The sequence below is a fragment of the Linepithema humile genome, chromosome 5 (genome assembly GCF_040581485.1).
Source record: "Linepithema humile isolate Giens D197 chromosome 5, Lhum_UNIL_v1.0, whole genome shotgun sequence".
NCBI classification, from domain to species: Eukaryota; Metazoa; Arthropoda; class Insecta; order Hymenoptera; family Formicidae; genus Linepithema; species Linepithema humile.
Genome location: NC_090132.1, coordinates 11,426,812 through 11,448,553, shown reverse-complemented (window position 1 = coordinate 11,448,553; position 21,742 = coordinate 11,426,812). Strand labels below are relative to the sequence as shown.

The 21,742-nt window shown below is 42.4% G+C and overlaps 2 long non-coding RNA genes across 3 annotated transcripts; both read left to right on the top strand.

Annotated features, from left to right (window-relative positions):
• Window positions 1–1,909: 1,909 nt before the first annotated feature.
• On the top strand, window positions 1,910–3,470 carry LOC136999874 (uncharacterized). The gene is made up of 2 exons (XR_010890143.1): window positions 1,910–2,695; window positions 2,795–3,470. It is a non-coding gene; the product is annotated as an uncharacterized lncRNA (long non-coding RNA).
• A 306-nt stretch (window positions 3,471–3,776) lies between these two features.
• Window positions 3,777–6,090, top strand: LOC136999873 (uncharacterized). Of its 2 annotated transcripts, XR_010890142.1 has the most exons (3): window positions 3,777–5,720; window positions 5,797–5,878; window positions 5,976–6,090. It is a non-coding gene; the product is annotated as an uncharacterized lncRNA (long non-coding RNA). The 2 variants fall into 2 exon arrangements; XR_010890141.1 differs by having other exon boundaries at window positions 3,777–5,878.
• The last annotated feature ends 15,652 nt before the right edge of the window (window positions 6,091–21,742 follow it).

Genomic DNA, 21,742 nt, shown 5'->3' with positions numbered 1-21,742 from the left:
CTCTCTCTCTCTCTCTCTCTCTCTCTCTCTCTCTCTCTCTCTCTCTCTCTCTCTCTCTCTCTCTCTCTCTCTCTCTCTCTCTCTCTCTCTCTCTCTCTCTCTCTCTCTCTCTCTCTCTCTCTCTCTCTCTCTCTCTCTCTCTCTCTCTCTCTCTCTCTCTCTCTCTCTCTCTCTCTCTCTCTCTCTCTCTCTCTCTCTCTCTCTCTCTCTCTCTCTCTCTCTCTCTCTCTCTCTCTCTCTCTCTCTCTCTCTCTCTCTCTCTCTCTCTCTCTCTCTCTCTCTCTCTCTCGCTCTCTCTCTCTCTCTCTCTCTCTCTCCCTTCCTCCCTCCCTTCCTCCCTCCCTCCGTGCGTGTGCATGTGCTTCTGCGTGTGGGCGCGTGTGTGTGTGTGCGCGCGCGTTGACTATTTTACGTACTTTAAACTCTATGAAACTTATTAAAGTAAGTATCTTGTTGTGGGCCTGAAGCCACAACTAATATAATAATAAAATAGTCTATATAAAATAGAGTAATTAAAATATTAGGATAATATCAATACTAAATAATATTAAAAAAGGGTTACATAAAGGTACGATATAGAATAGCGCTGACACTCAGTGCATTTCCGGCTCGTACGAGCTACCGGAGAACGAATAGCAAAATCCGAGAGAAACCAAATTCCGCCTAATGCGAAAGGCTGACGAGTTCACAAAAGATTCGTCAGCGTCTGGACAGAAGTCGTCCGATCGAAAGACCTTCAAAACTGCAATTAGTTGCAGTTTTGGAGATTATAAAACAACCGCCGCGAAGCCACGAGAACAGGGTCTAAAGAAAGCAGTTAAGAACAATGGACGTATCTTTCGTCTTATGCTGACCATTGCCGAAACTAAATTAAGAGTAAGAACGCGCAAATTAAAAATATTGTACACTACGCTATAACACAGGATTCGCATTAATAAAAAGAGAAGTTATAATAGAAAAGTAAAGTCATAAAAGAAAAAATATCTATTATCCTCCTGCCGAGCCTCTCCTGAACGAGATCCCACAACAATCTCTATAAACTTAATTCTTAAAAATACAAAATTTTTCTTATATTTTTAAAGAAACAACACAATATAAGAAATAATAATAAAAAAAATGAGCATGTAAACATTTTTGTCTTTTATTCTTGATCTTCTGTCCGATACTATCAGTCCAGCTTTGCTGAATATCCTTTCCGAGTCTACAGAAGATGCTGGTATGCAAAAATATTTTTTGCACAGTTCAGGCAAAGGATTCAAAGGTCTCCATTTACCTAAAAATATTTTTAAAAATAGATATATTATCGAAAAATAAAATAAAATAAAAATATCTAAAATTGCATTTAAAATACCTTCCAAAATAAAAGTGGATCTGCATCTCCTGGAGAATTATGTCTTTCTAAGTATTGTCGCTGACATATAATGACATCTGCTTGTATGTACTCTTTGACTTTTCACCAGCTCTTTCTTCTATAAATGAAAAAAGTGACTTTTTAGGTAATTTTTTAATTGGTTGTTTATTTTATTCCTGAGTTGCTGCTCTCATTAAAGTATGCATTTCTTTTTCAAGAAATATTCCTGCCTGATTTGCATTTTCTGCAGACTTGAAGCCTTTCTTTTTAAACCTAGGGTCTAGAATTGTAGATATCCTAGGTATTGTTCTAGTTTCGTAAATAAACAGTCTCTTTTTTATGGATTCAATAAGGCCTGAACAAAATGTTTTTCCTTCTACTGTTGTTAGGCGTAAGAGGAGATTATCAAGATTGTTGTAAATTCCACATGTGATTAGAATAATTAAAGAAATAGTTATATATAATACTCCTGATATTTTAAATGTTGCCTCATTAAAACTATCTAGGCATTCTTCAATAGTAGCTATACTATGGGGGTTCTAACCCATGGGGCAATGAGGGGGGTGCGGGTGAAGAGGGGAAGAGGGGTATCGGATAACAGTGGAGGGGGTAATAACGTCATCGTTTTTGGAGGAGAGGGGGTAAATGTGGAGTGGTAGGGGTATCAGATTACAATAATTTCCGGAAGATAAGGATTGTTAATACAAATCGCGAGATAAGGATTCCCGGAAAAGATAAGGATTGTTTATTGGAAAGAGAACTGTTTACATCCTATGGTTTTTTTCTACACATCAAAGTAGAGCGCCATGTTGTTGGAATCGCAATGTTTATAGTATGTAGGTTCGTGCAGGTTTACGGATTGCGTCATCGCTGTATTTTAGAACAAAAGCCCATAGCAACAGGCAGCCACGTCAACATTTTTCGGCGCCATGTTGTTAGATTTCAATTTTGTATGCAACAAAATAATTCCCGGAAGAGATAAGATGAGGATTGTTAATACAAATCGATAGTTTTAATCAGTGTCGTGTGCAACAAGCGGGTATATAAGGCCCGCGAAGAACGAGTGGTATAACAGTCGAAATGTTCATCGCGCTATTGGACGAACGTGACATTCTGAGCTTGTCCGCGGAGCAATTAGAAATCGTGCCGAAAGTGATTCTTATAAAAAACTTTGCTCGGTTTGTGGATCACGTGTGGGATAGGCTACCGGATCATTTAAGAGCGGATCCGGAAGTGCAAGGTTATCGTCGGTGCTCGTTGCACTACAACCAGTCGTGGCAGCGTGACCACATCGACGGGCCCCCACCGTACAGGAAAGATTGCACTCTGTGCAAACTGAAATAGGTAAAGTACACATTTTTAAAATATCTTTAATACACATTTTTCGAATGCGTAATAACTAATTGGATATTTTTTTATTTTAATAATTTTTATTTATTACAGAGATGGAAGACAGTCTCGCCTTACGAGAGGAAAATCTGAGTACTCTCACAGATTGGTTAACAACATGTCGGGAATGTAGAAGGAAGTATAAAAGCAGTGAGGAAATAATTGAAAAGTATACAACATTTCCTGCATTCATTAAACCATATATTCCGGATACTATATTTCGACAACAATTTATCGAATGGACGAGTGAAATTGACGACAGTGTACTAGAATATTCCGAGGAGGAATTTTCGACGTTTTTAATAGAATCTATCCTGCCGATATTGATGGAAAAGTTGTGCTCGTTATGCGCTCAGGATAGTCTAATATCAAGGATCTCTTCACACTATTATGACTACATATATTATATGATACCGAAGCAGTATAGATCAGCGATACTGGAAAAAATTAGAAAAATGCATCCAGAGAAGGTGCCGACATCGATACATTTGCACAAAGTACACACAACTCCTCAACATCAAACATCGATCGTACACATTTTGCAGAACCGGGAGAACGGAGTATGCAACACCTCGGTGCAAGAAAAGAATGAACAATGTTTTTGCAGAACCGGGATAACGGAGTATACAACACTGAACCATGTATGCGGAACTAATTATTTTTAATAAATATTATTTATCAATAAAATAATTTGAATTATTATTCCTGTGCCTCATCTTATTCACTGACCTATCCTACTGCGAGATAAGCGCGCGCGTCATGTTACACTACACGATAGAAGGAAACGAGCGGACCAGTGACTATCATTTTTTTTTCTTTTAATTGTGGCGAATAATATAGAGTGAATTATTTAAGTTATGCATTTATTCTAAACACCAATAATATACTTATGTTTTCTTCTTAATACAAATTATCCGCGGTAAAAATATAAATTTAATAGGAACTCTAATCTAAACTTAATATGTAATTTAAGGATGGTAGGTGAAAGGAGAAAAAATCGCAATAAGATTAGTATTAACAAATTTTATTCATATTTTTTTTTTTATACAAAAAAAAAAAAAAAAAAAAAAAAAAAAAAAAATTGTTTCAACCGAGCCTTTAACGCCTTTCACGATTACGAGGAGGGACGGGAGGCGCTTGAGTCGTTCTCGGACGAGGCTCGACCACACCTATCGGCTTGTGGTACACTCCGCAATCCTTACACTTCTCGTATTCGGAATTTTTTCTATTCTGATCACGCTCCATTTTTCTATACTTTTTTCTCCACCGCGTGCACACTTTGAACTGATAAATTTCTCTCTTCCGCACACCTTATATACAGCTCGACGCAAAAACGTCAATTTCGCTGTAGTAATAAACGTTAAAAGACGTTTGATAGATGTTAAAAGTGGTTTAAGTAATGTTGAAAAGATGTACAAAAGATGTTAAAAGTTGTACGTAAGACGTTCAACAATACGTTAAAAGATATACGATAGACGTTCGATAGAGGTTCAAAGACGTACGATAGACGTTGAATAAATGGAAATATGATACGCTGGCCTATCGTCCTAGCGAAACCTTAGATCCACGATTACTGTTCCTCGAAAAGGAAATGCTACTGTCGAGCGAGTTATCTCGTCTTCGACATATTATTGTAAACTATAGTGGATATCGATACGAATGTTAGTTAGCGACGAATAGCTTAGCACCTATCGTCCTAGCGAAACCTTAGATCCACGATTACTGTTCCTCGAAAAGGAAATGCTGCTGTCGAGCGAGTTATCTCGTCTTCGACATATTATTGTAAACTATAGTGGATATCGATACAAATGTTAGCTATCTGTGAACATAATTAGATTATAATAAGATTTAGCGGCATCTTTGATGTAAGGGTATATAAGCCGGGATTAACTATTGCATCGACGTATTAACTTCTCAAGGCTCGAGTGGAACGTAGGAAATCATCCGGGAGCTAATTATTCGTTTTAAAAATGTCTAGTTTGCGGAAAATTATTGATTCGTGTTTGCGATTGGCGTGTAACTTAAACGGGCTATACATCGATAATTATTTATCATCGTTATCCGACAACGACGATAATAATTATGCGGTATTCGCAAAGTTTGCGGGTGCGTGCCCTAGTGCGGTGCTCGCGGTTTTATTCCGTTTGGGACATTTTTCGATTTATCTGCAGCTCTTGATTATTGCTGGCGAAATAATCGAGACAAGGCGAGCGTTCAACGACAACGAGGAAGAGGATGTGGGAGGCTATATCATCAGGCTGTCGAATTGCTATCATGGTGCGGTAAAAAATGGTAAGTTTCTATTTTTTTTTGTATTATAAATATTAAAACAAAGTTTTAAAAAATTAAAATCATTTTTTTTTTTTTTTAGGAACGCTACAACATTCAACACCTAAAAAAACCATGGTGGTGGAGGGTGTGGTGCGTGGTACGCGTCAAAACCGTGACGAGCGAGCTACTCGACGTCTCGGGGTAAGACGTCGAGCAGATACCTCGCCTGAGGCCGGACCCTCGTGTAAGTCGCTGTATACATTATTTATATGAAATAACAGCATCGATTTTATATTAGGAAATTTTACAAAAAAAAAATTAATGTTTTAGCTCGCGCTCGAATTGTTCTAACGCCTGAGCTCGTCGATCTCGCGAGCGACGAAGCCGGACCCTCGTGTAAGTCGCTGCATACATTATTTATATGAAATAAAATAACAGCATCGATTTTATATTAGGAAATTTTACAAAAAATTTAATGTTTCAGCTCGCGCTCGAATTGTTCTAACGCCTGAGCTCGTCGATCTCGCGAGTGACGAATCGACGAGCTCACTTCGCGAGGAGGAGGAAGAGCAGGAAGAAGAATTACAGACTGAGGAAGAGGAATTACAGACTGAGGAAGAGGAATTACAGACTGAGGAAGAGGAGAGGTATTATGAAGGAGGGGATGAGGAAGGCTACGCGCAAGACGGATGGGGAATGGGTGACAGAGGTAAGAAAGATTGAAAATTTTTACAGTTACTTTTATGCTCGAATTTTATTTTTTTTAAACAATAAAATTTTCACAGGATACAGCCCCCCTGTGATTTCTTACTCTCCCGATTACAATTATCAAACGGGGGAGTAAAGTAAAAAGAAGAAAATCGAGAGGTGAGTTGATTTAACACTACAAATTTTTTCGATTTTATATTTTCATACTCAAATTTTTTTAATTAATTCATTAATTTTTAATTTTGACTTTTTGCAGTTCAAACAGGTGGTGGTGGAGAAGAAGAGTCGGAGGAAAACTTGGTCGGGCGAGGTTCCTGCGGCGCGCTTTCGAAGTCGTCGGTTTCGCCAGTCGATTCCTCGCGAGGAAAGAACGGAGGAAACGAGGCAAGCGGAGGGATATCGATGCGGCGGCGGTGGAAAGGCGTCGGAAAAACATTTTTTATACAATTGAAAAAATTCTGTTCGCTCAAATGTACATATATTTTTTTAGTTTTTTAATAAATATTATTTATATTAAATAAATTAATTTTTCATTTTTTTTTACCAGACTCTTTCCCCATCCTATTCAACGTCCTATTTTACTGCGAGATAAGCAATAGACCATATTATATGGTGGATTATGTGATGGGTAAAAGGTGGAATAAAAGTCATACGAGTGTGATACACATCATTTTATTAGCATAAATCATAGTTGTTTTACACGTTTGTTACGCTCAAACCACCACTTGTACAATTTGCAAACATTCCGCATAGCGCAATGTCTCGTGTGATACGCGCAGCGCAAGGTTCCGATTACATCCAAGTTCGTCAGGCGTGCGATATCTTCGTAATCCGCATCTATTGTTTCAATCTCTACATCATCTTCCAAAATCTCGCACAACCACTTTTTCTTCTCGAGTCCTTTCACGTATATCAGAGACGGTTCCGTACCAATGGCATTGTTGATAAGACTTTTCATCTGACTGTACGAGACGTGTCCATCTTCCCATCGGAAGCCGTGGTGGTGTATCCGTAACCAACACGCCAGCGATTTTTCCGATTTCGTCAACAGATACCACGGTACGTGTTCACGAAATACGTAATGAGATAACGTTTCGCCATCGCGAAGTACCGCTACCTCTTTCACGATAAAAATGTTGTTGAACGCGTAACCTTGCAGATCGACGAAAATTGGTACGTCAGACATCATCGTCGACCGTCGGAAAACTGACATGTCCGCGTACGCATCTCCAATTTATAAAAAAAAATCATACGAGTCTGCGCACAATGTTGTTCAGCGGATTATATTCGACCATTCGATCGTGTATAATGAGACAATAGGCGGTGGTGTTGGCCGGTATATTTTCCTTACAATCAAATTCTATTCGCACGTCAACGGTGGCGCTCTTGACAGAGTCGTTTTGTCGCGAACAATCTATGACTACGAACGGACCGGCTTTCGAGAATTCATCGATGTCCAAATACGTATCGTCCTGTCCATAATAAGCTTTGCGGAAACGCGCATACATATTGTACAGTATAGCGTATCGATTTCTGTCGAAATCCAAATTCATGTCGTCGTACGGATAAAAATCTGAATTCAGATGCAGTCTCACATTGGTAAGTTTACAAGCGTCAAATTGCGTAGCGTTTTCAGACAGTACGTTTTTTCGACCGGTTTGGAGAGCAAAGATTACGTATCGCGGTTTTTCCAATTGCGTTGCGGCTTTGACCGCCCAGGAATGCTTCGTTGTATTCTGCAGCAGAGGAAACTCGTACAGATCCCACGAACGGAAGCACACGCTCAGATATCGTCCGCTTTCCAAAGTTCGAAGAAGAGACAGCTTGTTGACTTCGCTCAGAGATACATGCGGCATTCGCCACTGTATCTTGAGTAGCTCGATCGTCGGATTCGCACCGGCTCGTCCAACGAGAGAATTGTTATCGTTGCGCGATCGTATCAATACAAGTTCGTGACGAGCGTTGATTACAATCCGTTTGTAGTCCTCGCAGAATCCTAAAAGAGTATTGAGCGGAACGCAAAAATTAAAGTTTCCATCGAGCAACGAATATCCATCCGGATTCCACGATGCGTATTTCAGCGTCTTGCTCTTCTCCGTCGTCAGCGATACATAGTTTTTGATCGTGCTCGTTATTCCAACGTTTCTGTTACGATCGATTTCAACTCCGTCGAGCTCGTATCGCATTTCATCAAACATGAACGCGACACAATTATTTCCCATTATACACACGTTATCTCTATTCTCATCGGCAGAAGTAACGAGTTTTCCTTCAACGTAGAGAAAACTCTCACACGGTAACGTGTACAAATCCTGTTGCTGTATCGGTATTCGTATCTCGTCGCTGTGTCCCAACGTCGTGTTAGCGTACGGATTGTACGTGTGCATCTCATATTTCACGATACGCTCGTCGAAGACGGGCTCGTCAGCGATGTCGAGTATATCCATCTCTTTAAACGTTTCTCACAACGAATCCCAACGATTTTAAAAAGTTTACGTTCGTCGTACTGAGCCTCTTGAATGGCGATGTTTTCCCAATTTTCGTTGTTCTCTCAATCACTCGCTGTTCGTTCAACACGAGCATTTCCTCGCACCACGTCGCCGCAAGTGCAGTCTGATGGTAATCTCCTCTCCGCGAAAATCGATCAATCGTCCGTCTTGATCCACCACACGCAAGGTGATATCGGTAACGCTCCTCGCGATGACCGGAAGGTAAATGATTTGCGCCGGTGTTTCCGAGACTTTATATCCCGGAGGCACGTTCGGTGAAAATTCGTGTATCGTGTGCACCGACCTGTCGTTGGCGTACGCACCCGTGGTTATGCTGCATTCCACTCGAATAATGTTTACGTTGACGATGTTTACCGAGGAATCTGATTCGTGCAACTTTCTCGGTTCCAGTATACGACCCGTCGAAAATCCAAACAGCGGTCCGATGGTATTCGGTTTGGCGAAATTTATTCGAAAAGCTCACATGATTTCACTCTTCATGGTATTAACGTTGGGACGAAGTGACAATGGATAATCTTGCTCTTCACTTTTTCCTCGTTTTTGCAGTATCGCGCGTTTCAGATAAGAAGCAATGGCGTCCAATTCGTACGATCCTTCGGGAATTGTAATTTCTTCGTCATTGTCGTCGAAATAAAATTTATTGTTCGCTACCGTCACGTTCGGAATCGTGTTGTAGGTCTCCATCGTTGTTAGGCCGAGCTCGTAGTCCCCATCGCTTAAGTCTATCGGTGGAAAATAATCCACCGTGAGAACGCTGCTTTTACCGCTGTTGTGTGTCGAAAGACTACAACGAGATATTTTAATTTAGCAACGCTATTGTTTAAAGAATTAGCAAATAAAACTTTCAACTCGACGCACGTTCTTAGAAAGACGAATAAGGTATTTAAAATTAACAAAGATATTGGCCAATGCTATTCTTTAGACAAGTAACAATCGATTATAATTAAACGCTGAGGCGTTAACCGCATGAGGAAACGATCGGCGGATTGCCTCACAAACAAGCGAAGTAGATCAGCATTCACGGAAAGCAGACGTTGCTAACCTCGATACTGATCTGTATAAAAGAAGGTGACTCGATCGTCACCACGGGTTTTAAGTTTGATCTAAGCACGAGCTGCACGTCGGTATCGCGAACTCCGAGTTTGTATCTTACGCGATCGTAACGACTGTGAGGAAGTCGTTAAATAAAGTGTACGCGAGTGTTAAGTGAATAAAGATATTTTATTTCTCATTGAACATCGTTCAATAATTATCTCCCTTGGATCAACCCCCTTGGCCCTACACGACGGATCCCGAATCCTGCGTTGGCCCGCGACGAGATCTTTGAGTCACGGGCACGGCGTAACAATTTTGGTGGCAGCGGTGGGATCCGTCTTCTTCACCGTAGTCCGGCTGTTGGTGGACACCCTGGTGGCCTGGGCACGGCAGCAGGACCAAGACGATCAACCCGAGGGAACAGCGTGGCCGAAAACAACGCAGAAACTAGAAGTGCGAAAAGTGAAAGTGAGAAGAGAAAATAAAACCTCCACGAGGAAGCGGTCCAGTCAAGGCAGTTCGAGCAATAAGCAGCTGAGAAAGTCCCACGGAGCACAACGACCAAGCAGAGTCAGCGAAATCCGAGCAAGGGCCACTGCACAGCGAGAACGGGACGTGACCTACCTCACCACGAAGCACTGGGCAGCGAGCAACGCAACACCATGCGAGCGAGCGTATTAATGTAAGTCGAAATAAAGACACATTAGTAAAATAAGAGCGAATGTCCGAAAGACGCGAAGGACACGGTTTTTCATATTGGCTAGGCAGTAATCCGAGTCAAAACGACCCCGGTTTACAACCGAATCAATCCTGGTTGTTAAGCGACCAAGGACGACGCGCAATAAACGTTTTGAATAACCCCGAGAGGGAACCGCGCGAAACACCGCGAGAATTCGTAGTAAACGATAGGGACGAAAGCGTCGCGAACGTCGACGAAAACGTTGAAACAACGCGAGAATATCCTTTTCGCGAATTAGATAACAGCTTAATATTTGGAGTAAGCGAGGATTCGCGCCAAGATAGGCCTACAACCACGAGGCCATTGAGTAGAATATCGGAGCGCACTGAGACTGCATCGACTACGTACGATAGTAGTATCTTTGATCCGCGAGAGTTAAACTACGAAATAACAATGGCACAACCGTCAAACGACGTAACCGCACGAATTGAGGACGGAGAGCCTCCGCGGCGACAGATCAACATAGACGGGGATGTGACCAATGCCACAAACGACATACAAGAGAATTTAATAGAGACACAGATCGGAGTACTAGCAGACGCGATAAGCGAGATGCGAACGCAAACGCAAGTGCTGCAAGAACATTTACATGAACAGATACTTAACTTGCACGAACGATTTAACGCACAAATATACGGTATACAAGGGCAGCAACAGGGATCAACTAGTAACCGTGAATTAAATAACGCGTCACGGGGAACGATGAACGCACCAGAAATAAACGTATCGTACGGCCAAGGCCCCGCTGACGTAAGGAATAGGCCAACCCATTCTAACAACTATATGCAGTTGAAAGAAGCCCGAAGCCTAATACCGGAAATCGACGGAACAACATCAAATAGAATACAGGAGTTTTTAAGTGCTAGTACCTACGCGATGGAAAGCATAGATCCAACAGAGGAGCTACAATTACTCAAGGCTATACTGTGCACAAAACTGAAAGGGAAAATCTTACTTGATTTCCAAACGAGAAATATCCAATCGTTCGCCCAATTGAAACAGGAAATAGAAAGGGGTTATACTACACATAAGAGTGTTACGCACCTACAATTAGAGTTTAATACCCTGAAGCAAAAACAAGGTGAAAGTGCTCAAAACTTTGGTTCGAGAGTGGACCAACTCGCTATGAAACTCTATGAATCAATGATAGAGGGAAAAACTCACACGATTATGGAGAAAAACACTATTAAAAACACCGTACAAAACTTGGCGTTACAAAATTTCCAGATAGGATTACAAGATAACATTAAAACTATTGTACGCGCAAGGAACTACGGAACGCTACAAGAGGCTATTGCTGTGGCAACGGCTGAGGAAAAAATACAAGGACCAAGCCCAGCGTTAAATAAATATAATGCCTATTATAAAACCACGAATAAAGCGCGGGAAAAGACACCGCAATGTGCAAAGTGCGGAAAATGGGGGCATATCGGGCGTGAGTGCCGTACAAGTCGTTTTGCGAACCGATTCAGTTTACCGAAGGCTGACGGACACAGAGTAAACGCATTAGAAAAATATTGCAAATATTGCAAAAAGCCCGGACACTTTCAGGAGGAGTGCTGGCAATTAAACGGTCGACCCGAAAAAGGGAATGCGAAAGAGAACGCGCAACATAGAACAGTTAAAGAGAATAAGGCAAAGAAGGCCGACAGCGACGAAGAAGATGACGCAGCAAACAAGAAAAAGACACGGCCCATAAAAGCGTTGTTAGCACATACAGATAAGACAGCTAAAATACACGCAAATCTAGATTTAATCGCGTTACCAATAGTGGAAGCGAAAAACGAACACGCAACAATGCTTGTGGATACTGGAGCTACACTAACTCTGATTAAAATAAAAAGTCTATTAGAAGAAACACCCGTATATGACGAAACGGTAACGTTAGTCGGTGCCACGGGACAGAAAGCTGACACGTTAGGCGTGATAAAAGCGCATATAACATTAAAAGATAAAACAATAATGCATAAAATGCATGTAGTAAAAAACGACTTTCCAATAGGATACGAAGGTATTCTAGGAGCGGACTTTTTAAACAAATACGTCACGAAATGGGACTATCCCGTAAAGAAATTGACGGTCGAGGGAACGACATTCAAACTATTTCAGCATAACAACATAAAACTAGCTCCCAGAAGCGAGACAATAATTAAAGCATCAACAAGCAAAAATGCGCTGGGAATAGTGCATACAATGGAAACACAACCAGGGGTGATCATCGGTAGTTGCATAGTGGAAGCAAAGGACTACTGTTGCCCGGTTAGTGTCATTAATACCACGGACAAGGAAATAGACTTTCAAACGCCCTTCGTGAACATTGAAAAATTCGAGGAACTAAAAGAGGAAGTACACACGATTGGAACTGTTAAGGAAGAAACAACTCCAAGGTCACGTGAAAACAAGGTCAAAAATCTTTTAAGAATAGACCATTTGAATGAAGAAGAGAAAAAAGCAATACTGGAAATAAGCGAAAATTATTGCGATATTTTTCATCTCGACGGAGAACCACTGTCTAGCACACAGGCGATGAAACATGAGATCGCCACGCGAGCCGGAGCAGCGCCCGCGAATACGAGACCTTATCGGCTGCCGGAGAAACATAAGGAAGAGGTGAGCCGACAAGTGACAGAAATGCTAAATAACAAAATAATAAGGCCAAGTTCGAGTCAGTGGAACGCGCCACTTTTAGTAGTGCCTAAAAAACCAGATGCATCAGGAAAAGCCAAATTACGAGTTGTCGTAGATTTTAGAAAACTGAACGACTTAACGATCGGAGATTCCTTCCCGTTACCAAACATTACTGACATATTAGATCAGTTGGGAAATTCAAAATATTTTACAACGTTAGATTTGGCATCTGGTTACCATCAAATTCCAATGGCGGAAAAAGACAGAGAAAAAACAGCATTTTCGACGCCGTATGGACACTACGAGTTCAACAGAATGCCGTTCGGACTTAAAAATGCTCCAGCGACATTTCAAAGATTAATGAATACAATATTGGCCGGAATTCAAGGTTTACGATGTCTAGTATATTTAGACGATATTGTCATTTACGGCACTAGTCTAGAAGACCATAATCGCCGCTTAACAGAAGTATTCGACAGAATTCGCGAAAATAATTTAAAATTACAGCCGGACAAATGTGAATTTCTTCGAAAAGAAGTAGTTTACTTAGGCCACATAATAACAGAGGGAGGCATTAAACCTGACCCTGGAAAGATCCAAGCGGTAAAAAATTTTCCAACACCGAAAAAAGTAAAAGATATACAGTCATTCATTGGATTAGCCGGATATTATCGAAAATTCATAGAAAATTTTTCTAAAATAGTGAAACCTCTCACTAAATTGACAAAAAAAGGAGTAAAATTTGAATGGACGCAAGAGCAAGAAAACGCGTTCGAAAATCTAAAAAGCAAGTTAATTACTGCACCGGTATTAAATTACCCTGATTTTAATAATGAATTTATAGTCACGACAGACGCATCTGATTTTGCGATAGGCGCAATATTATCTCAAGGAAAAATAGGACAAGATCGTCCAATAGCGTACGCTAGCCGACTTCTCTCAAAGGCGGAACAAAATTATAATACGACCGAAAAAGAATTACTGGCGATAGTATGGGCGGTCAAACATTTTCGTCCGTATATATATGGTACAAAGTTCAAGATCATAACCGACCATAAACCACTAGTATGGTTATTTAATGTAACCGACCCAGGCTCACGATTAATTCGATGGAGATTAAAATTGGAAGAATACGACTATGAAATCGTACATAAGGCCGGGAAGAGCAATACAAATGCTGACGCGTTAAGTCGCAACGTCGCGCACGGCATACACACGGTCGACGGAGAGAGAGAAAGCGAAGAAGAGGAAGAAGAGGAAGAGGAAGATAAGAAGGAAGAAAGAAAGATATATACAGAGGGAGAGAAACAACAAATATTATATGAATATCACGATGCACCGATCGGCGGGCATCAAGGAATCCAGCGCACTATCAAGCGCATACGATTAACGCATAATTGGAAAGGATTGACGAAAGACGTCGAGAAATACATCGCAAAATGCGAATATTGTCAAAAAAATAAATTAAAGATAAGGAATAAAGCACCCATGATTCTCACAGATACACCGGATAAACCGTTTGAAAAATGCGCATTGGATATAGTAGGGCCAATGACAGAAACGGAAAGCGGAAACAAGTACATATTAACTTTCCAAGATCATCTAACGAAATTCAGTAAGGCAATGCCTATAAATAATCAAGAGGCAAGCACGATAGCGCGAGAATTCGTGACAAAAATCGTTTTAGAATATGGAATCCCTGAAAAAATCCTGACTGACCAAGGAACAAATTTTCTCAGCGAAGTATTTATAGGATACATGCAAGTTGTTGAAGATTGAAAAAATTAGAACCAGCGCGTATCACCCAGAGAGCAATGGTGCACTGGAAAGATCACACAGAACATTAGCAGAATATTTACGCAATTATATAAACGAAGATCAAACCGACTGGGATACCTGGTTACCATTCGCCATGTTCGCGTATAATACTACGCCACATACAGCCACGGGATACACTCCATTCGAGCTGGTATACGGGCACCGCGCAACACTCCCTACGGCTCTGATGCAGCCAGCAAAGAACACGTACACGTACGATGATTACATAGCAGAATTAAAAGAAAAAATGCGCGCGGCACACCAAGTAGCAAAAGCTCATGCACAGGAAGGAAAAATAAAAGCGAAACAAACATACGATAAGAAGACTAAAGAAAATAGTTTTAGGGCAGGAGACAAAGTGCTGCTATACGACGAGGCTTTGCGACGAGGCAGGTCGAAAAAATTAGATGCGTTATGGAGAGGTCCGTACTTAATAATTAAAAAGAATTCGGACGTAAATTATACAATAAAAGCAGCCAGAAAAAGCTTGGTCGTACATGCTAACAGATTAAAATTATTCATAGAAGAATAAACAATACTATTATAACAATGCATGATAATAATAACATATAATAATAAAAAACACTCACTTATAAACTACCCCAATCCGCCCACATCTGCACAAAGTCATCCTCCTCAAGTAGCACCAACGGAGGAGATTCCCGTCGAACAATACAAGGAACTACCGTCGCGACCGGCTTCTCCACAGAGCTGGGAGGCTTGGGATTACTCGTAAAGCTAGGGGGCAAATCCCCCTCGAATTGTGCACCACGCAGCCTGAACACGCGAGTTATAGGTGGGAAACGCACGGCCAAAACACGCCGTGTTCCCGAAGCTACGTCTAACGAGACTACGTACGAGCACGAAGGCATGGTCAAACACATAATGAATAACCTTCTTTCGGTAGCTTCGCGACAGGTAGAATAAAAAATGCTGCGCCTGCAGAAGATAATAAAATAAAGAGAATTTCGCTCGTAGGTACCTCGCGTTAAGCGGAACGTTGACTTCAGCGACGCAACCCGAAACGGGCCTGCCGGTGGGAATAATAAAAGATTATATAACTTAGATGCACGAATTTGGAATGACACATTGTTAGTTATTAAGAGCGAAGAAATAACAACGCGACGTACAAGACGCCTATGATTTTATAACGTACGCAGAACACGGAATGTTGAATCCTAGAGTAACCCCAACAGAACAAATTCTTAACGAACTGCGAGCGATTACGCCAAAATTACCTCAGGGAACGCACTTTCCCTTCGTTTTAGAAAATAGCGGTTGGCATCTAATGGAGCAAGTTGTTACTGTAACTGCGTTTGTAGCAAATAATACTGTGTATTGTATAATAAAATTTCCATTGGTATCCTATCCTAGATACAAATTAATAAAGGTAATTCCTCTACCTATCTTTAATCACGGAACACTATTTTCGTTTACCGAAGTAAACCAGCATATAATAGCTGTCAATCTAGAACTAGCTTCCTATGTAACTCTATCCGAACAAAATGTAGATAAATGTAAAACAATCGGAAAACAGTATATTTGTAAGTCAAATAGTCCAGTATATAACATAAATCAGAGAGCACTGTGCGAAGTGCAATTATATGCGAAGCTGGCTAAGAAAAACACGTGCGACATAAGATTCATAAGATCGAATCAAACGATTTGGATTGCTCTAAACACAGAAAACGCGTGGCTATACTCCGCGAATAAAGAACAAGAAATAACGATACAATGCGAGAATCGTGAAAATGTACAAGTAGTAATAAGTCGCACGGGTAGAATAATATTAACAAAAAATTGTAAAATAATTACGACGGACATGACCATTAAAGCCTTTTCGAAAATGCGGGATACAAGCATTCAAGCCTTTTTACCGCAATTTAATTTAACATTAATAAAAGAGACGGCCACAAAGAAAGACAATGAAATAATAATACGGCCGATAAAATTAAAGAAAATTATTCAAAATCCTAGTGAACTTATGGAATTAGGAGAAAAGACAAAAGATATTTATAACGAACTAAAAGACAGTGAGACGATACAATTTAATAAACCAACGTTTATATATCCTATGGTCACAAGTTCAGTAGCCGTCATAATTATTATAATAAGCGTAACAATAGGCGTAATTATAATGTTAATTAAGAAAAGAAATAAAAATTAAAAATATAAACTTATAAGAGATGCGAAAACTCCGTTTAAAAACCTTCGTTTTCTTTTCTAACGGGGGGAAGGATGTTGTGTGTCGAAAGACTACAACGAGATATTTTAATTTAGCAACGCTATTGTTTAAAGAATTAGCAAATAAAACTTTCAACTCGACGCACGTTCTTAGAAAGACGAATAAGGTATTTAAAATTAACAAAGATATTGGCCAATGCTATTCTTTAGACAAGTAACAATCGATTATAATTAAACGCTGAGGCGTTAACCGCATGAGGAAACGATCGGCGGATTGCCTCACAAACAAGCGAAGTAGATCAGCATTCACGGAAAGCAGACGTTGCTAACCTCGATACTGATCTGTATAAAAGAAGGTGACTCGATCGTCACCACGGGTTTTAAGTTTGATCTAAGCACGAGCTGCACGTCGGTATCGCGAACTCCGAGTTTGTATCTTACGCGATCGTAACGACTGTGAGGAAGTCGTTAAATAAAGTGTACGCGAGTGTTAAGTGAATAAAGATATTTTATTTCTCATTGAACATCGTTCAATAATTATCTCCCTTGGATCAACCCCCTTGGCCCTACACGACGGATCCCGAATCCTGCGTTGGCCCGCGACGAGATCTTTGAGTCACGGGCACGGCGTAACACCGCTTAGAGTGAGCGTCAGCGACATTGTCGAGATTCCATCGACGACTGATGTCGATTGATGGCGGATCGATTTTTATATTTATTTTCTGAAGGAACAGGAGGCACAATTGTCCGCAGATCGTTTGATCGTACGTCTGGTAGACCGTGCGATTGTACGTTATCGTTGTATCGGTGTCTCCGAGGTAGCGTGTAAGCTCCTTCGGCGGTTGCAAATTGCCAAAGCTGTCAAAGTATACGGCGCGATCGCCTCTCTTGGCGTACGCCACCCAATGCGTGCCCGGCCCGTCGACATCGTCCAAATTCACGATACCGCTCTCATTTTTATGTATCTTGTCGGGTAAAGCGTTACGCATGTAGACACCTCGGAAATACGGTATTCGCATACGCTTTGCTATTTGTAACAACTGTAGATTGGTGGTGGCACCCGTGGGCATCTCTATCGTTTTTTCGACGTTTTTTTTTCTCTTCAATCCTTTGCCCCGCTTGTACGGAGCGAGATAAATCCTCCGTCCTTCCATTGCTTTATTGTGACGTTTCGTCTCTTCGAGTTGTCGTCGCGCGGCCTTAGAGTCGTTCACCGCCTTTGCAACACCCGCCGTTCCACCGGCAAGCGAACCGATGACTCCCAAGAGCGGTAACAACGGTAACATACCACCGCGTTTCACCGTCGGAAGCGTTCTCCTCTTGGTCTTCTTCTTCTTTCTCTTTGTCATACCCATCCCCAATTTCGTCTTTGCTTTCATAGCAGCCCATACGGCGGTAGCAGCAGCCCTCTTACCGAGAGTCGCGTCCGCAGCGGTGATCCGCACCCGCGCTTTATCGGCGAGAACGCGATCGGCTGCGTGGCGGTCCGCTGATTCGCGGTTTTGCGAGTACGCGATGTCGTGATCGCGACACGCCGCGTCCAACGGATTGATACCTCGATCCCCTCGCGCGAGTCGTTTCCGCAGACGAGTCCCCGGCCCGCAAAATTGGTAGCCGGGTATATGCAGCTCCAACGGTAGTCGATTTATCACACTGTTCAGTAAACCGGCACCCTTGTATCGTTTCATAGAGCGCGAATTCTAACGTATCGCGTGTAAATCATATTTCCAACTGAGGTGTGTTTCGACAGCGCTCACCTATAAATAGGAGGCGCGTATCGATCATTAACCAGTACCGCTCTTTCCAACAACCGATGCTGCGCACTCGTCGCGTAATAACAAGGATGAGAAAGAGTCTGGTAAAGAAAAAATGAAATTTGTACAACAACCGTACACGATCCGTGTGAAAAACATGGATGATAAGACGCAAGGGGTTTGTGAGAAGGCGTGCAGACACGGTAAAATGCTGCCAAACACGATACGCGGTATCATTTGCGGTCCCTCGAATTGCGGTAAAACCAATGTAATGATTAGTCTGCTGGAAAGTCCGAACGGTGTACGTTTCGAAAACGTGTACGTGTACTCGAAATCGTTGAATCAACCAAAGTATCGATATCTCGAAAGATTGCTCGGATCGATCGATGAAATCGGCTACTTTACATTCTCGGACAACAACACAATTGTACCGCACAGCGAGGCGTTACCGAATTCCGTATTCGTCTTCGACGATATAGCGTGCGACAAGCAGAATGCGATACGTGAGTACTTTGCTATGGGTCGACATTCGAAGGTCGATTGTTTTTATCTATGCCAAACGTATGCAAAAATACCGAAACATCTCGTGCGCGACAACGCGAATTTACTCGTAATATTCAAGCAGGATGGAACAAACCTTAAGCACGTCTACAACGATCATGTGAATACGGACATGACGTACGAAGATTTCGGTACATTGTGTCACGCATGTTGGCAGCACAAGTACGGATTTTTAGTGATAGACAAGGATAGTGCGATTAACGATGGACGTTACAGACGTGGTTTTAACGAGTTTGCGGTACCGCGGAATGGTTAGTTGTTCTCGAGACGTTGACGATGACGCTTGACACGAAAGATATCGACGAGAGGGAGAAGATCGCGAAGGAAATCGCTCGTACGAGCGAGTCGATTCGCAAGAAGCATCGGACGTTGAAGACGGGTAGAGTGGAGCAAGAGGTGCAATTGGAGAAACGGTTGAAACCGATCGTAGAACCGTTGAAACGAATCGTCGAGAACATCAAGGGTGACGTTGATTCGGTTGACGATCTCGAGATTAAAAACGAACCGGACATCAAACGAAAGCGGACAAGCTCTGAGAAGAAGAAGAAAATCAAGCGTACCTCGTTGACGACACCGATACAGACCCCATTGACGCCACCGATACAAGCCTCGACTCCGTTCCAGCCGCAAAAATTGGTGTTTGAAGCGCCGACATATTTACCGACCGAAAACGTGTTCGAAACCACGGACCCGTCTTTCGTAACATCCGTGAGACAGACGATGCAAACGTCCGATGGTCGGGAAGCTCTGTACGGCCAAATGGGTCCGCTGGGTCAAGAGTACATCGGGGAGCTCTTGAGCGGTGACAAGAAGAGAGGGATCGACAACGTGTACGGTGTATACTTCAACGATGCGGGAACGTTTCTCGGGGACAAGACCTTCGACATTGATAAAGACGACAATGTGATCGTGGACGGTGTGAAATACGCTGGCACACCCGGCCTGTTTGAATTAATATTCAAAAGACTTCCCGACGATACGCTGTGTACGGAGGCTGACAAACAAAAGTACAAGAGCATACTACTCGCTACTAACGCTCACAGACGCGGTCATAACGCGCATTTACCTGTTTTGGGAAACAAAGGATACAAATACAAACATATCATCACACCTCTGATATCTAAGAAAGGTGGAGGTGTTGCACATCTCGACAAGAGAGGTGTGGGTCGCACGTTACCCAAGTGTAACGTACCACAGACCATCACTGTGACCGACAACGCGGTCGATTACGTGCACTGGGATGATCCGAACGAATTGGTGGATCGCCTTCGATTGCTGGACGCCTCCCGTCAGGCGGGAAACAACGCGCACGATAACGAGTTTCTCTCGATTATCGAGGAACTGCGCGAAGCCGGTCTGATTATAAATTGATCACAGCTTTTCAACTATCGCCAGTATTGCTCGTGTGATGCTACAGGAATGTCTATCAACAAATTCGGACTACAGCTAGGAGGAGGAAGCGCCAGGGTGACGAGACAGAGCGGCGGAGTCTCGAAGAATTACGTGCGCGAGAATTGTCTCTGCAAGGATGGTGAGGTTTTCAACGCCAAGTCGCGCGTGATCAGACATCTCGCCGACCCTGAAGCGGACACCGACGCCGTCAACAAGCTGCATCTGGATCATCACCTCAAGCTTATGAGCGATCGTGAGAATCGAAATCGTATGCTCTGTGAAAATTTTAAGCGAGAAGTACTTTCGAGACTCGAAGATTCGGAGAATACCGAGCGGACCTGGAAGAGAGACCACGACGATTACATCGAGACCAGATACGTGGCGTTGGAACGACAGATTCACGATCTGAAAGGTCTCCTCGACGAGAGTGTGGCGCTACTCGATGGAAGAGCACAACTTTTGCATCAATATCGGTAGGATAAATTCTTTCAAAAACACCGAAAATTCCTCCTCGGAGTCTTCTAGTACACAGTCGTAACAAGCTGCAAAAATTTCATCGAATACTACGATGATGCGATGAAGAAGAAGAAGCAAAACGAATCACAATGAGCAAGAAGGAAGCGGTGAGCCTGGAGAGGAGATCGCTCGTGGACGAGCTCCACGCACCGGCGAGAAGAAACTTTACGCGTCGGCCAGTCGTCGTGAAAGGATACGACGATTTGTGGCAGGCTGACATTGTCGAGATGAGACCGTACTCGCGATCCAACCGCGGCTGCAACTACATTCTAACCGTTATCGATGTGCTGAGCAAGTACGCGTGGGCCGTGCCCTTAAAGACCAAAGGTGGAATCGAAACGTCCAAAGCATTTTCCGCGATATTTAGGGAGAGAATTCCGAAAAACTTGCAGACCGACCATGGAAAAGAATTTTACAACAGAGATTTCCAAAATCTTGTCAAGAAACACGGCATCAATCATTATTCGACATACTCGGTCATGAAGGCTTCGGTGGTGGAACGATTCAATCGCACGTTGAAGAACGAAATGTGGAAGTTTTTTACGCTCGCGGGATCGTACAAGTGGATCGACGATTTACCGCGATTGGTCTCGGAATACAACAGTCGTAAACATCGTACGATCGGTATGCGTCCGATCGATGTCACTCCCGCGATCGCAAAGGGACTCTTGAACACCGTGTACAGTAACATAAAAATTGCCGCACCGGCGAAATTCAGGGTGGGTGATTCGGTGCGCGTGAGCAAATTCAAAACTGTATTCGAGAAAGGATACACGCCGAATTGGTCGACGGAGGTGTTTAAGATCGCCACGGTGCAACGTACCAATCCTGTGACGTATCTGATTAAAGATTATCGCGGAGATCAGGTCGCGGGAGGCTTTTACGA